The following is a 16207-nucleotide window of genomic DNA, read 5'->3' as shown; positions in this document are numbered from 1 at the left end:
AAATCCCTAGTCACTGAACTCCAACCAAACATCAATGAATGTAAAAATTTCATAGCTCAACATAAGACTAACCCCCAATATTATCCACTCCTATCCAACCTCACATCCAGACTCAAACGATTTGAGCAGGACACCACTGAAACAAAATTAAAGAAATTAAACCGTGATAGGTTGGCCTACGCTGAACACAGAGAACGGGAACGCAAACCACGATTTGGACCAAATCTACCAACTCCACCTACACCGGCAACCGGGCCCACCATACCACCACCCCCATTAATGAGTTTGACTATACCCAAGCCCACACAAATCAAATATCCACCGTACCCTCCCCCCCCCCCCCCTCACCTCCACGACCCCAATAGTCTACCCAACACTTCCACCACCACCTCACAATCCGGCACCCACGAACACCATAATCCAACCCAAGTTCATAGCACCACCACCTCACAGTTTCTTATACACTAAATCCATCCACGACAAAAATGTACCTAAGACGCAACACCCGAAACCCTCTAAACCGCACTTACCATCCACCGTGTCTCCACATACAACAGTCAACTCCAAGAACCCACATATTGGAGCGGATCAAACAAAAACCAATACTGCTACACTTCCCTCCTCCTACAAGTTCAGTTTTAAAAAATGGGTCATTGACGAGGCCCCCACTGTTGAACCCTCCACAACCATCAGCCCCTCTCCACCCCTACTTAACCCAGATCAAAATCCGTCCCCTACTGACCTGAGGGGATCTCAAATCAGTACATACATGTCAGACTCCAGCCTCACCACATCACCTAGTCAACCCACCGCATCACCCGACCCCCTGAGTCAACCATCTACCATCACGAATCCGCAACTGACCACCAATAACGATAAACACCCCGAACCCACGGATACAACTGTAACCGAGGGGCCTCAAAATCATAATATTAATATGTCCTCGTCTTTTTTAGACCTACCAACCTCCCTCTCCCAGAACCTTCTCGCCACTCAACTACCCAGCCCCATCACGACTCGCACATTGATGCAACCAATTCGGAGAACAAAACGCCAATTTTCAGACACAGAAAACGAGGATGTCGAGGGAAAAGAAAAAAGAAACAAACGCTAGCAATACCCAATCCCATCGTATCCACCAATACTTTAACTAACAGTAAAAGAAGCATCTTCAATTTATCTAACCACATCTTGACAAAATATGAAACCAATCTTTTACAAAAGGGTTTGTCTTTTTGTCCCACAAACAATTCCGATCTATTTGAACTCTACAGTGACCTTAACACATACATCCGCAAACTAACGTTAAAACGACATTTTGCCATAAAAAAACTCCAAGGTTCATTACACCCAGACCCAACTAACTTAATCATCACCAATAACGATTCCATCCCACTAGTCACAGCATCCCCTGCGGACCTAGCCGTAGAAAAATTTATTAGTACAAACCTGAAAGGTCGTTCAAGATTCTACCCCACGGCCTCTAAGGGCAATTTCATCGATACATTTTACACCCTGGTCCTTAATGATTTACAAGAAATATTCACTCCTGACTCTCTACCTCAATCGAACCTCACACCATTTGAAAAGGTGGCCCTCAAAACCCTACGTAACAATACCAACATTACTATCAAGCCCGCCGACAAAGGGGGAGGGATAGTCATCCTCAACACAACAGACTATTTAGAGGAATCCACCAGACTATTAAGCGACTCCAGACACTATACCCTACTGAAGACTGACCCCACATTAGAACTCAACAAAACTCTAAAAGAATTCATAAATAATGCTCTACTTAATAAAATTATCACCAAAAATGAAAGGAATTTCATTATTAACCAGCACCCTAAAACCCCCTTCTTTTACTATCTCCCAAAAATACACAAAAACCTCCATAAACCTCCAGGAAGGCCCATCATTTCAGGAATGGACTCAGTTACCAGCAACCTGTCCAGATTCATAGATGCACACTTACAGACTCATGTTCAAGCTCTCCCTTCATACATCAAAGACTCACAGCATCTCATCAGCTTTTTACAGCATATACCCTGGCAGGATGACTACATATGGCTAACCTGCGACGTCACGTCCCTGTATACCAACATACCACATAACTTCGGACTCACTGCCCTACAATATTACCTAAAAACGAATAGCGACATGCCCCTAATACAACAAACCTTTCTGATAAATTGCGTTGAACTCATCCTCCAAAACAATTTCTTTACATTTGGTGACAACATATACCAACAAATAAATGGGGTTTCGATGGGGAGCTCTTTCTCGCCCTCTTATGCAAACCTGGCAATGGGATACCTAGAACAATTAAAAATGTACAACGAAAACCCTTTTATTAGTAACATCGTTTTCTACAAAAGATATATCGATGATCTAGTGTTTATATGGAAAGGCCCTAACAGTCAGATTCAGCCCTTTGTTGACTTCCTCAACTCAAATCCAGCAGGCTTACAGTTCACCTTCCACCATGACCCCAGTTCCATAGAATTTCTGGATCTAGTCCTACACACTAACTCGTCCCGTATTTTAACCAAGACGTATTTTAAACCGGTTGATGCAAACAACTACATACACTACCACAGCTTCCACCATCGCCCCTGGACAAGGAACACTCCATATAGCCAATACAGAAGGATATACCGTAACTGCACAGAAATACAAATGTACAATACTCAATCTAAAATCTTAACAAAAAAATTTTCAGATCGTAGATACCCCAAAAAATTACTAAAAGACGCACAAATGAAAGCTAAGACACACAATCCTCCACTCTCCACCATCAAAGCCCCGACCAACGACACACCCCGTTTCATCACAAAATACAGTGCCCAACACTCAGCCATCCGCAACATACTTGACAAGAGGTGGGAAATCCTACTACAGGATCCCCACCTCCGTCCCATCCTGACCCCCAGACCAGCAGTTACCTACAGACGTGCCCCTAACCTACGTGGTCTACTGGCTCCTAGTAAACTACGCACACACCAGGAAACCAACCCCCCGACTCCAACATGTTTTCCCGCAGGATCGGGGCCATGTAACCACAAAAAATGTCTAGCCTGCAGTTTCGTCCACCAAACCACGACATTCCAATCCCAGATCACCAAAACAGAGTACCAGATCAGACACCATCTTAACTGTGAATCAAAATATGTAATCTACATTATCTCTTGCCCATGCCAGCTCCAATATGCGGGGAGAACCACCCAACCCGCGAGATCAAGAATAGGACAACATAAAAGGAATATTATCAATAAATACCCCCTGCATAGTGTATCACGACACTTCACTAACCACCACAACAGTAACCCAGAACTATTCCATATCACACTCATTGACACAATCCCACAAAACCGTTTCAACTCGTTTGAGCTCCTGAAATCACGTGAGATGTACTGGATCCAAATTCTTAAATCTCTTACTCCAGGCGGCCTTAACGAGCAGCTGGAAAAAATTTATTAACATATCATCCCGTCACAGTCTTTAGCTTACGCTTTTTAACCGTCCTCTCTTTTTACAAAATAGTCGCCTGATGACCCATTTTAAATTATTTACCATTTTATGTCGAGATCGTAGTTTTAGTTAGATTATTGTCTATTTAGGCTGTTTTTTAATATATTCTCCTACTATAATTTTTCTTCTATCTAGTTGGTCATTATGGCCATTTAGGTCAGAACACTGCTTTTATGACATGTATATATCAATGGATATGATGCAGATATATTAAGTACTTGTATATGATGTTATGTCTATATACCTACTTGCGGTTCAAAGTCCTTTTTGTTTCAGCAGACTGGTTATACAATGTTAGAAGCAAATCTCACTACCGACATAAACAATCTTTTATGAACACAATGTGATAGTCTTTACAATTGCATATGATTTATGGACCATTGTATGTATTGTCCACTGGAGGGCAGCAGCGCTCCACATTGACTAAAACTATACTATCATATATATGAAAAAGAGATGTTTACGAAACAAGTGTGAAATTGTCTAGATGCAGATTTGAATATGGAGCCTTTTTTATCACAGGTCGGGGCAACTCGCCCCTCACATTACCCCCTTCCTTTTTTCCCTCTTATCAGTTGCCCATTAGATTTGCGGAAGTGTGGTGCGTTCCACACTCTCCGCACAATAAACCACATGCGCACATGCGCACCACGATCAGGCCACGTCGTACTCGCCCCATAATCCCCTGCGCGCTGCTGCCATGCCTATACCCAGCAGCGCGCGCATCACCGTTGTGCATAGGTCTCCGCCCAGCCCTCCCGCATTGGCCGAATAGTGTAGATTGGCCCAATCACGCTGCCTCCACCGCCCCACCCCCTCCACGAACATGGCACCTCCCACCATTCATTCATATACCCCGCGCACACGCCATAACGGCACGGAGGTGCCAAGCATTCATCCAGACGAAACGCTGGTAAGTCTTTTATTTTTATCTCCCTCCTCTCACTAAATGCTTGTAGATTTGCTCATTTCATATACATCGCTATCCACACCACTGCACTATACTTTTCCTTACCTAACCTACACAGCCCAAGGCACATAGGTTCTCTAGCTATATATGTAAATATAGTCATCCAAGAACACACATGGACTAGTGCAATGTTTAACATAAGATGAAGGATGATGTATAACTTGTCATTAAAGACATGCAAGCACTAACACTTTTCATACCAAAATGATTATACATGATGTTTGTAACCGACTATACATTTGGACCACACACAGTGTGCTGATGCATGTCATGTATCTCTGTCATTTTCAGTGTTGTTGCTCCTGACCCTTATTGCCTGAAGAAGCGGGATATTGCCCGTGAAACGCGTTGCGAATGTTAATTGGGAGCTTTGGAATAAATTGTATATTTTGATACTCGACAGCTTTGTCGTCCGTTTATGGTTAGCTGGTCCACCACCGCAACCAAAACACTTTTAACTTTTTAGCTACTTTTATACTATCGGCGCCTCTGTACACCGTTAACTCTCCCACGCAGCTACTAATCAGGCCTGAAGCCGCTTAGCTTCCACGATCTGACGAGAGCGGGCGCTTTCGGCTTAGTGTGGCCGCAGGCGAAATCCAAGGCGCTGTTCTTGCGCCTTGAAGGTGAGGCTTCCCACGTGCTCATAGCCATTGGACCGCAAACCCAAAAAAAAGCCTGCAGCACCTGGGGTTCACAGCCGGTCTCCCACACATCTACTAACCAGGCCTGAAGCCGCTTAGCTTCCACGATCTAACGAGAGTGGGCACTTTCAGCTTAGTTTGGCCGCAGGCGAAATCCAAGTCGCCGTTGCTGCACCTTGAGGGTGAGGCTTCCCACGTGCTCATAGCCATTGAACCGCAAACCCAAAGAAATTCCTGCAGCACCTGGGGTTCACAGCCGGTCTGCCACGCAGCTACTAACCAGGCCTGAAGCCACTTAGCTTCCACGATCTGACAAGAGCGGGCACTTTTGGCTTAGTGTGGCCGCAGGTACAATACAAGGCGCCTTTCCTGCACCTTGAAGGTGAGGCTTCCCACGTGCTCATAGCCATTGGACCGCAAACCCCAAAAAAAGCCTGCAGCACCTGGGGTTCACCACCGGTCTCCCACGCAGCTACTAACCAGGCCAGAAGCCGCTTAGCTTCCGCGATCTGACGAGAGCGGGCGCTTTCGGCTTAGTGTGGCCGCAGGCAAAATCCAAGGCGCCTTTCCTGCGCCTTGAAGGTGAGGCTTCCCAAGTGCTCATAGCCATTGGACCACAAACCCCCCAAAAAAGTCTGCAGCACCTGGGATTCACAGCCGGTCTCCCACGCAGCTACTAACCAGGCCTGAAGCCACTTAGTTTCCGCGATCTGACGAGAGCGGGCGCTTTCGGCTTAGTTTGGCCGCAGGCAAAATCCAAGGCGCCGTTCCTGCGCCTTGAAGGTGAGGCTTCCCACATGCTCATAGCCATTGGACCGCAAACCCAAAAAAAAGCCTGCAGCACCTGGGGTTCACAGCCGGTCTCCCACGCAGCTACTAACCAGGCCTGATGCCACTTAGCTTCCGCAATCTGACGAGAGTGGGCACTTTTGGCTTAGTGTGGCCGCAGGCGAAATCCAAGGCGCTGTTCCTGCGCCTTGAAGGTGAGGCTTCCCACGTGCTCATAGCCATTGTGCTGCAAACCCAAAAAAAAGCCATCAGCACCTGGGGTTCACAGCTGGTCTCCCACGCAGCTACTAATCAGGCCTGATGCCACTTAGCTTCCGCGATCTGACGAGAGCGGGCACTTTTGGCTTAGTGTGGCTGCAGGCACAGTCCAAGGCGCCGTTCCTGCGCCTTGAAGGTGAGGCTTCCCACGTGCTCATAGCCATTGGACCGCAAACCCCCAAAAAAAGCCTGCAGCACCTGGGGTTCACAGCCACTCTCCCACGCAGCTACTAATCAGGCCTGAAGTCGCTTAGCTTCCGCGATCTGACGAGAGCGGGCGCTTTCGGCTTAGTGTGGCCGCAGGCGAAATCCAAGGCGCTGTTCCTGCGCCTTGAAGGTGAGGCTTCCCACGTGCTCATAGCCATTGTGCTGCAAACCCAAAAAAAAGCCTGCAGCACCTGGGGTTCACAGCTGGTCTCCCACGCAGCTACTAATCAGGCCTGATGCCACTTAGCTTCCGCGATCTGACGAGAGCGGGCACTTTTGGCTTAGTGTGGCTGCAGGCACAGTCCAAGGCGCCGTTCCTGCGCCTTGAAGGTGAGGCTTCCCACCTGCTCATAGCCATTGGACCGCAAACTCCAAAAAAAAGCCTGCAGCACCCGGGGTTCACAGCTGGTCTCCCACGCAGCTACTAACCAGGCCTGAAACCACTTGGCTTCCGCGATCTGACGAAAGCGGGCGCTTTTGGCTTAGTGTGTCCGCAGGCAAAATCCAAGGCGCCGCTCCTGCGCCTTGAAGGTGAGGCTTCCCACCTGCTCATAGCCATTGGACCGCAAACTCCACAAAAAAGCCTGCAGCACCCAGGGTTCACAGCCAGTCTCCCAAGCAGCTACTAACCAGGCCTGAAGCCGCTTAGCTTCCGCGATCTGACGAGAGCGGGCACTTTCGGCTTAGTGTGGCCGCAGGCGAAATCCAAGGCGCCGTTCCTGCGCCTTGAAGGTGAGGCTTCCCACGTGCTCATAGCCATTGGACTGCAAACCCAAAGAAATGCCTGCAGCACCTGGGGTTCACAGCTGATTTCCTACGCAGCTACTAACCAGGCCTGAAGCCGTTTAGCTTCCACAATCTGACGAGAGCAGGCGCTTTCGGCTTAGTGTGGCCGCAGGCAAAATCCAAAGCACCGTTCCTGCGCCTTGAAGGTGAGGCTTCCCACGTGCTCATAGCCATTGGACGGCAAACCCCCCAAAAAAGCCTGCAGCACCTGGAGTTCACAGCCAGTCTCCCACGCAGCTACTAACCAGGCCTGAAGCCATTTAGCTTCCGCGATCTGACGAGAGCGGGCGCTTTCGGCTTAGTGTGGCCACAGCCAAAATCCAAGGCGCCGTTCCTGCGCCTTGAAGGTGAGGCTTCCCACGTGCTCATAGCCATTGGACCGCAAACCCAAAAAAAAGCCTGCAGCACCTGGGGTTCACAGCCAGTCTCCCACAAAGCTACTAACCAGGCCTGATGCCACTTAGCTTCCGCAATCTGACGAGAACAGGCACCTTTGGCTTAGTGTGGCCGCAGGCGAAATCCAAGGCGCCGTTCCTGCGCCTTGAAGGTGAGGCTTCCCACGTGCTCATAGCCATTGGACCGCAAACCCAAAGAAATGCCTGCTGCACCTGGGGTTCACAGCCGGTCTCCCACGCAGCTACTAACCAGGCCTGAAGCCGCTTAGCTTCCACAATCTGACGAGCGCGGGCACTTTCGGCTTAGTGTGGCCACAGGCAAAATCCAAGTCGCCATTCCTGCACCTTGAGGGTGAGGCTTCCCACGTGCTCATAGCCATTGGACCGCAAACCCCCCAAAAAAGCCTGCAGCACCTGGGGTTCACAGCCAGTCTCACACACAGCTACTAACCAGGCCTGAAGCCGCTTAGCTTCCACAATCTGACGAGAGCGGGCGCTGTCGGCTTAGTGTGGCCGCAGGGGAAATCCAAGGCGCCGTTCCTGCGCCTTGAAGGTGAGGCTTCCCACGTGCTCATAGCCATTGGACCGCAAACCCCCCAAAAAAGCCTGCAGCACCTGGGGTTCACAGCCAGTCTCACACACAGCTACTAACCAGGCCTGAAGCCGCTTAGCTTCCACAATCTGACGAGAGCGGGCGCTTTCGGCTTAGTGTGGCCGCAGGCAAAATCCAAGTCGCCGTTCCTGCGCCTTGAGGGTGAGGCTTCCCACGTGCTCATAGCCATTGGACCGCAAACCTCCAAAAAAGCCTGAAGCACCTGGGCCCCACCCAGCATGCGCACACAATATGCCACTAATAGCCAGCCTGTGTCACCCCCATCCAGAATGCGTACACACAATATGCCACTAATAGGCAACCTGTGTCACCCCCACCCAGAATGCGTACACACAATATGCCACTAATAGGCAGCCTGTGTCACCCCCACCCAGCATGCACACACAATATGCCACTAATAGGCAGCCTGTGTCACCCCCACCCAGCATGCACACACAATATGCCACTAATAGGCAGCCTTTGTCATCCCCACCCAGCATGCGCACACAATATGTCACTAATAGGCAGCCTGTGTCACCCCCACCCAGCATGCGCACACACAATATGCCACTAATAGGCAACCTGTGTCACCCCCACCCAGCATGCGCACATACAATATGCCACTGATAGGCAGCCTGTGTCACCCCCACCCAGCATGCGCACACACAATATGCCACTAATAGGCAGCCTGTTTCACCCCCACCCAGCATGCATTTACAATATGCCACTAATAGGCAGCCTGTGTCACCCCCACCCAGCATGCGCACACACAATATGCCATTAATAGGCAACCTGTGTCAGCCCCACCGAGCTGCGCCCACACAATATGCCACTAATAGGCAGCCTGTGTAACCCCCACCCAGCATGCATTTACAATATGCCACTAATAGGCAGCTTGTGTCACCCCCATCCAGCATGCGTACACACAATATTCCACTAATAGGCAGCCTGTGTAACCCCCACCCAGCATGCGTACACACAATATGCCACTAATAGGCAGCCTGTGTCACCCCCATCCAGCATGCGCACACACAATATGCCACTAATAGGCAGCCTGTGTCACCCCCACCCAGCATGCATTTACAATATGCCACTAATAGGCAGCCTGTATCACCCCCACCCAGCATGCGTATTGCTTAAAAAGGAAATAAACATGGCAGCCTCCATATACCTCTCTCTCCAGTTGTCCTTTAAAGGGACCACTATTGCGAAAGTTGTAAATTTAAAATATATGTCAACACATACAAATAAGAAGTACGTTTCTCCCAAATAAAAAAATCCTTTTCAGGGAGCGTCTTTATAAAGGCCATGCTGAGAATCCCTATGAGGATATGGACTAATGGTCCAAATCCTGTCAGTTCTGTCAGATTTCTGCTACTAACTGTAAGTGACAGCAACATAGTAGAAAAGTAATTTATAGCTCATTTTACTCTGGGAGAAACGTGCTTTTTATTTATGTATTTACATGCATTTTAAATTTTCAAATTGTTTTGTGATAATGGTCCTTTAAGAAGAATCAGAGGATAGCTATCATGTTCCATCTCCCTGTTGGGCCTGTGTGTGAAGAGGAATGTGCAGTGTGTGTGGATCCACAGACCGAAGATGAGTGAAATTTATATTTTTCTGAGCTACATAATAATTGTGGGACTGACAGTGGAAGGTGACTGCAAGGGGTAATGAGCAGCAGCTGCTGACAGTTTGCGGCCATATTGTGTGTGTGCCGGGTTCGGTTGGGCCTTACTATCGAATGACTCGCTTCACCCTCAAGGGATTATGGGACTGGTCAGTGGACAGCATAGGAGCAGTGCTAGAAGGTTTATTTACACAGGATGTTGCTGATATTGTATTGTGGAGTGCCAACCTAAAAAGGAAAGCTGTAACCTGCCATAAAAAAGTAAGATACTCACCTCAGAAGAGGGAAGATTCTGGATCCCTAATAGCCTTCCCGTTCCTCTGTGTCCCCTCGTTCCACTGCAGGGGCCCTTGTTCAAATATCCCGCCGGCTGCTTCTTCAGTTCTTCTAGTATGGAGCTGCTCATCTTTGGAAGTACTTGGAGACCCGAGTACTTCAGTGGCCCTCCGAGGGTACCCAAAGGCTTCGTCCACATTAAAGTTGAAAACTGGAACAGGGGGTGGCGGCAGTGGAACATGTCGGCGCTATATAAATACTAATGCCTTACAATTATGCCCTGCCTCTACCCAGCAGTTAACTTGTTTTGATGATTAAACCCCCTATTGTATTGTGATTACCTAGCTAGACTGTCATCAGCTTAGACTTCAGTATTCCCCTGTAATGATCGCTGCTGCAGCAGCTATTGCTGGAAGTAGTGCTGCAGCTCAGGCAGTTCTGATCTATTTCCATGCAAGCTGCATAGCTTTGTCTGTCTTTCCCTGCTGTCGGCTTGTGACTGATTATCATTCACCTGTGTGGGAATCTGCATGTCTGCTCCCATTGGATGACCTCAGTATAAAGATCTGCTTCCTGCAGGGTTTCCTTGGGTTTTCATAGCTTCAGCTTAAGCCTGTCTTGCTGTCGCTTTAGCCCCCGATCGTGTTTCTTGTTATAAAGATACTTTGCTGGTCTTTGCATCATATATTGGTTCATTGCCAATATATATGCATACCAGCACGTTTATTATTTTCCTTGTATTTGTGTTACGTTAATACATCAGTGTCGCTGATGTATACGTACACGAACTGTTTATATCCTGTGTGCAGTTAGTCAGCTTTCCAGCACGTTTTGGTAGGTTGCGCGTACCGTGACCACCCGTGCTGAGGTAGTTACCCTGCTCCTGGTTCTGTTTGTGGATTGCGTTCATCTCTGCGAAGAGATAACGAATCCTTCTGAATCCTGTTCTGTTACTGTTTGTGGATTGCCTTCATCTCTGCGAAGAGATAACGAATCCTTCTGAATCCTGTTCTGTTACTGTTTGTGGATTGCGTTCATCTCTGCGAAGAGATAGCGAATCCTTCCGAGTCCTGTCCCCTGTATTACTCCAGTCCTAGTCAGCGTTCCTGCTTATGTCATATATCGGTTCATTGCCGATATATACATATGTTAGTCAGAAGTTACAAATAGTTTCATTGATAGCTGTAATTGTAATACGCTAGGAAAACATACTTATTGTATATTTATCTGTGTTACGTTCATCTATCTTAATCCTGCTATTTTCTGACTGTCCTGTCCTGTCTTTGTGAGGCACGCCATCGCCGCATCGCATTGGCTGCCTCATTCCAGTCTGTCTGGTTTTGGACGCTTGCTGTCGCTAAGTAGCCGCTAGCTAGCAAGCGTTCATTCTGTCTACCTGTCCTGATCTCCTCAGTTCTGGTTTATGCGCTCAGCGCTACTTTGCGCTGAGACGTTATAACGAAAGCATTGTTTGTGGCTGTCAGATCTGCACCGGCTCTGTGCGCCACAATCTCCTATTGGAGTCAGTCCTCCCCTCCACTATACTAGGGATAGCCTGTTTCCTGGTGCTAGTGTGTGTACCTCCTCCACGCCAGCTCATGCGTTGCATGCTGACTGTGGAGAATACACCACCAAGCCTCACATTATGAAAACCCCATTACCAATCCCCATTGTGGGGGGGATTCCCAGAAAGTATGACACTGTTAATTATGGTTCCTGTTCCTTTAAGAAATTTGAAGAACTTAGCTCTGAAACAGAAAATGAGTTTTTCTCTGAATGTGCCAGGTTCCTGACCAATCCTGATCTCCAAGCGACTCCTGTTTCAACCTGGGCACTCCAACTAAGTTATATTTTGTTTAAAGGGGAATTATTCCAGTGGGCATTTGATGTTCTCAATCATTCCGATTTGAAAGATAGACCGCTGGAATTTCTAGCGTTTGTGATCCATAACTGGTTGCGCATAGATCCATTGCCTTTTCCTCTTAATGAACTCCTGGCAGCAGGCCAATCAGCTGCTCCTTCAATTGCTTGCAAGAATGAGCAGCAAGCAGAAAGTGTTACTGATAATTTTCCTGCAGCTTTGAATAAATCACCAAAAACCGCAAGGTCAAAGGCAAAACGCAAACGTTCTAAGAAACGTGTCCAATCTGCAGAATCGTTATCCTTAGCGACTGAGACCTATAATGAGATTCTGCCATTAACAGATAATGAAATGCAATTGTCTTTCAGGGGAGTTAAATGGACTTATGAAACTACTAATGAACTTTCCTCCCTGGCTAGGGAAAATAAAGATTTTTGTTTAAAAGAATTATCTGAGTATGATTATGATGAGATATTACAGAGTATTGAACAAATCAACTTATTTGTGAACCAAGGGAAGTTTGCATACACTACAGTTCAACACTTGCTACAGGTATTGGAGATTCTTAAGAATAAGGAATCTGCCAATCACCTGCTAATTAACCCTATACATGTGCCTGCCACAATCATATCTGCAGACTGTGATCAGCCTAAATGTTTCGCTGTTAAGTATGCATGGGATCCTCCATTCGAGAGGGGAGAGATGGAAGCCCTGGTCTGTGAATGGAAGAATGATTCAAGTTCATTTTGTCAATTTTACAGTGCAAAAAGTGAAATGGTATTGAACGCATGCATTAAGTCAGCCTATAACCTAATAGAGGCTGGTGTGTGTAGGTATGACTGTGTGGCTCCCTTGATTGATGTGTGGGAACTGATTTTGGATGATTTTTATGTGACTCCGAATTCGCAAATTTGGCGTTCTGACCCGCCTGCTTCAGCACCTTTGGCTGATTCAGCAGGTGATTCGGAGCTCTTTTTGTGTGAAATTGAAGTTCCTGCAATTCCACCCTGTACCATGGATAACTCAGTGTTACTTCCCAGTAAAACAGAAGCCACTGATACATTCTTAACCTTGCCCTGCGCAAATTTCTCAGCAGAGAATCCAGAGGTCCTGCTGACTTCCGAGTCCAGCCTAGCCAGTACTCATGACTCTTTGTTTAGTGAAACAGACACCAGAAAAATCTTGCCTGTCTCTGCAAACACTTCTGCAGAAATTACCTGTGTTAATAAAGTTCAACTCCTGTCTGATCCAGCAGATGCCAATAGATGCACTACATCAGTTTCCGAGTCCCAGCAATCCTGTCTAGTAAACTCAGAACCCCAGCATCTGAATTTTCCAATTTTACAAATGAATGGTGATTCAGATGCGCAAACATTGTGTCTTGATCTTCCTGTTTCTACACCTCGCTCTAGTTTCGTGAATAGCTCAGAGCATCTGCTATGTGAACCTGAAATCGCAGAATTATTACCTTGTTCAGAAAATTTTCCAATAAATTTGCCCTGTACCATGAATTGTGCAGTAGATCTCTCCAATGAAACTCAGGTCACAGAATCATTATGCTGTCCAGCAGGTGCTTCCATGGTTTTGCCCTGCAATATGGACTGTTCAGTGATCCTGTCCAGTGAAGCTGTGGTCGCAGAGTCTTATGCTTCACCCAGTACTTTGGATACTTTAAACCCTCTAGCAGAGGAGGCTGAAGCACTGCTTACCTCAGTTGGTGTTGCAGTAATATTCACTTGTCTAGCAGCTGTTTTGGAATTACAGTCTGCTCTAATAAAACTTGATGAATTTCTGCCCAGCAAAGCAGAAGCCATTGAAATATTGTCCTCGTCAGCAATTGTGTTAGATACCTTGCCCTGTACACAGTCTGATTTAACCAATGTTGAGTCCCTCTCCAGTGTTGTAACAGCCGAGGAACTCCAGCCCTGTCCTCTGAATGTTTCAGAAGTCTTGCCCTGTAACATGGATAATTCTGATTCTCTGGTCAAAATAATAGAAATCTCAGAATTTCAGTCCGGTCTGATGTATGTTCCTGAAACCCAGCCCTGTATCCTGAAAGATTCTGGTTCTCTGGCCGCTGTGGCAGAGGTTCCAGAGTCCCCTTCCTGTCCAGGGAATTCCTCAGTTTTGCCTAGTCCAGTGGGGGCTGCTGCAATGCTGACTTGTTCTGCAGCGCCTCATGAGCTCCAATCCAGTGTATTAGATGAGTCTCTGTCCAGTCCAGAGGTAGTTGTGGAGTCCCTATCTGGTTCAGTGCATACATCAGAAGATTTGTCCTGTCTTGTTAGTGCCCCTGAATCTGATTTGTTACTGACTTTGCTGGAATCAGCGACATCTAAGTCTGATCCTGCATTCTCGTGTAAAAATCCAGTAGTTGCGAAGTCTAGTCATGATGATTTTTTTTTGGCCAGTCCTGGTTTTGGTCCTGTCTTGGCTGACCCTGAGGCTCACAGTTCCTTGACATGCCCAGAGGTTTCTCTTGTGCCAGTGTGCCCAGATGTTCTTTGTGTGCCAGAATGCCCAAGTGTGTCTAAGGTGTTAGCGTGCTCTGATGCTTCCTTAGTGGGAACACGTTCTGATATTGCCAGTCTGCCTGCATGCCCAGAGATGGTTCTGGTCCCTGAAAGCCCTGTTATTGATGTTTGTCCTTGTGGCCCTGACTCGGGAATTGCCCTAGGTTCCATGGGGGTTCTTGATAGTTCTCCATGTGAGCCTAAAGGGCATTCTGACCTATGGGGATCTCTTTGGAGCTTCAAGGTGTTCTGGGAGGTCTCTGAGAAAACTTGTCCTGGTGCCTTGGACTGGTTCAACAGTGGGTTTTGTGTTGGTAAAGACAGTACCGGTGGGCATTGCAAAGGCTTTGGCGTTTCTGAACGGTTCCTGGAAGGCGGTGGGTATCGCTCAGGGAGTTTCGGAGGGCTTTCTTCTGGAAATCATGGTTCTGATGGGTGTCACACTGGGGCTTGTAGTACTGATGGGCATGGTTCTGTAGGTTCTGGTTCTGATGGGTCCAGTCTTGTGGGGACTGATTCTGGAATTCGGTCTTGCCGGGCTGTCCCGGTCATCATGAATTATCAGTCAGACTGTTTTGTTGGAAATTTCAGTTTTGAAAAGCGTCTGGAATCCGCTTTTAAAGGCGGGGGTACTGTAATGATCGCTGCTGCAGCAGCTATTGCTGGAAGTAGTGCTGCAGCTCAGGCAGTTCTGATCTATTTCCATGCAAGCTGCATAGCTTTGTCTGTCTTTCCCTGCTGTCGGCTTGTGACTGATTATCATTCACCTGTGTGGGAATCTGCATGTCTGCTCCCATTGGATGACCTCAGTATAAAGATCTGCTTCCTGCAGGGTTTCCTTGGGTTTTCATAGCTTCAGCTTAAAGAGACTCCGTAACAAAAATTGCATCCTGTTTTTTATCATCCTACAAGTTCCAAAAGCTATTCTAAGGTGTTCTGGCTTACTGCAGCACGTTCTACTATCACCATCTCTGTAATAAATCAACTTATCTCTCTCTTGTCAGACTTGTCAGCCTGTGTCTGGAAGGCTGCCAAGTTCTTCAGTGTTGTTGTTCTGTGATGCATCTCCCCCCTCCAGGCCCCTCTCTGCACACTGCCTGTGTATTATTTAGATTAGAGCAGCTTCTCTCTTATCTTTTACAAGCTGGATAAATCCTCCTCTGAGATGGCTGGGCTTTCACATACTGAGGAATTACATACAGGCAGAGCTGTCTGCACTCTGCAGGAAGAAACAGTCTGACACTTCAGTGGAAGATAGCTGCAGGGGGAAAGAAACACACAAATGATCTCTTGAGATTCAAAAGGAAAGGTGTATACAGCCTGCTTGTGTATGGATGTATTTTCTATGTGTGGACATACTGTACATCAACCTACTTCCTGTTTTGGTGGCCATTTTGTTTGTTTATAAACAAACTTTTTAAAACTGTTTTTAACCACTTTTAATGCGGCGAGGAGCAGCGAAATTGTGACAGAGGGTAATAGGAGATGTCCCCTAACGCATTGGTATGTTTACTTTTGTGCGATTTTAACAATACAGATTCTCTTTAAGCCTGTCTTGCTGTCGCTTTAGCCCCCGATCGTGTTTCTTGTTATAAAGATACTTTGCTGGTCTTTGCATCATATATTGGTTCATTGCCAATATATATGCATACCAGCACGTTTATTATTTTCCTTGTATTTGTGTTACGTTAATACATCAGTGTCGCTGATGTATACGTACACGAACTGTTTATATCCTGTGTGCAGTTAGTC

At 47.2% G+C, this 16207-nt stretch overlaps 16 pseudogenes; all 16 read right to left on the bottom strand.

Annotated features, from left to right (window-relative positions):
- Positions 1 to 5176: 5176 nt before the first annotated feature.
- On the bottom strand, positions 5177 to 5295 carry LOC137558734 (5S ribosomal RNA; annotated as a pseudogene).
- Positions 5296 to 5376: 81 nt separating this feature from the next.
- LOC137554047 (5S ribosomal RNA) lies at positions 5377 to 5495 on the bottom strand (annotated as a pseudogene).
- An 81-nt stretch (positions 5496 to 5576) lies between these two features.
- LOC137548671 (5S ribosomal RNA) lies at positions 5577 to 5695 on the bottom strand (annotated as a pseudogene).
- An 82-nt stretch (positions 5696 to 5777) lies between these two features.
- On the bottom strand, positions 5778 to 5896 carry LOC137550743 (5S ribosomal RNA; annotated as a pseudogene).
- Positions 5897 to 5977: 81 nt separating this feature from the next.
- LOC137553549 (5S ribosomal RNA) lies at positions 5978 to 6096 on the bottom strand (annotated as a pseudogene).
- Positions 6097 to 6177: 81 nt separating this feature from the next.
- Positions 6178 to 6296, bottom strand: LOC137553881 (5S ribosomal RNA; annotated as a pseudogene).
- Positions 6297 to 6378: 82 nt separating this feature from the next.
- On the bottom strand, positions 6379 to 6497 carry LOC137552624 (5S ribosomal RNA; annotated as a pseudogene).
- Positions 6498 to 6578: 81 nt separating this feature from the next.
- LOC137549668 (5S ribosomal RNA) lies at positions 6579 to 6697 on the bottom strand (annotated as a pseudogene).
- An 82-nt stretch (positions 6698 to 6779) lies between these two features.
- Positions 6780 to 6898, bottom strand: LOC137552709 (5S ribosomal RNA; annotated as a pseudogene).
- Positions 6899 to 6980: 82 nt separating this feature from the next.
- LOC137550008 (5S ribosomal RNA) lies at positions 6981 to 7099 on the bottom strand (annotated as a pseudogene).
- An 81-nt stretch (positions 7100 to 7180) lies between these two features.
- LOC137554265 (5S ribosomal RNA) lies at positions 7181 to 7299 on the bottom strand (annotated as a pseudogene).
- Positions 7300 to 7381: 82 nt separating this feature from the next.
- LOC137551841 (5S ribosomal RNA) lies at positions 7382 to 7500 on the bottom strand (annotated as a pseudogene).
- An 81-nt stretch (positions 7501 to 7581) lies between these two features.
- On the bottom strand, positions 7582 to 7700 carry LOC137554413 (5S ribosomal RNA; annotated as a pseudogene).
- Positions 7701 to 7781: 81 nt separating this feature from the next.
- LOC137554204 (5S ribosomal RNA) lies at positions 7782 to 7900 on the bottom strand (annotated as a pseudogene).
- An 82-nt stretch (positions 7901 to 7982) lies between these two features.
- Positions 7983 to 8101, bottom strand: LOC137554412 (5S ribosomal RNA; annotated as a pseudogene).
- An 82-nt stretch (positions 8102 to 8183) lies between these two features.
- Positions 8184 to 8302, bottom strand: LOC137553344 (5S ribosomal RNA; annotated as a pseudogene).
- Between the last annotated feature and the right edge of the window lie 7905 nt (positions 8303 to 16207).

Source organism: Hyperolius riggenbachi, chromosome 2, assembly GCF_040937935.1.
Source record: "Hyperolius riggenbachi isolate aHypRig1 chromosome 2, aHypRig1.pri, whole genome shotgun sequence".
Taxonomy (NCBI): Eukaryota; Metazoa; Chordata; class Amphibia; order Anura; family Hyperoliidae; genus Hyperolius; species Hyperolius riggenbachi.
Note: the sequence above shows the minus strand (reverse complement) of the source record. Positions and strands in the feature narration are given on the sequence as shown.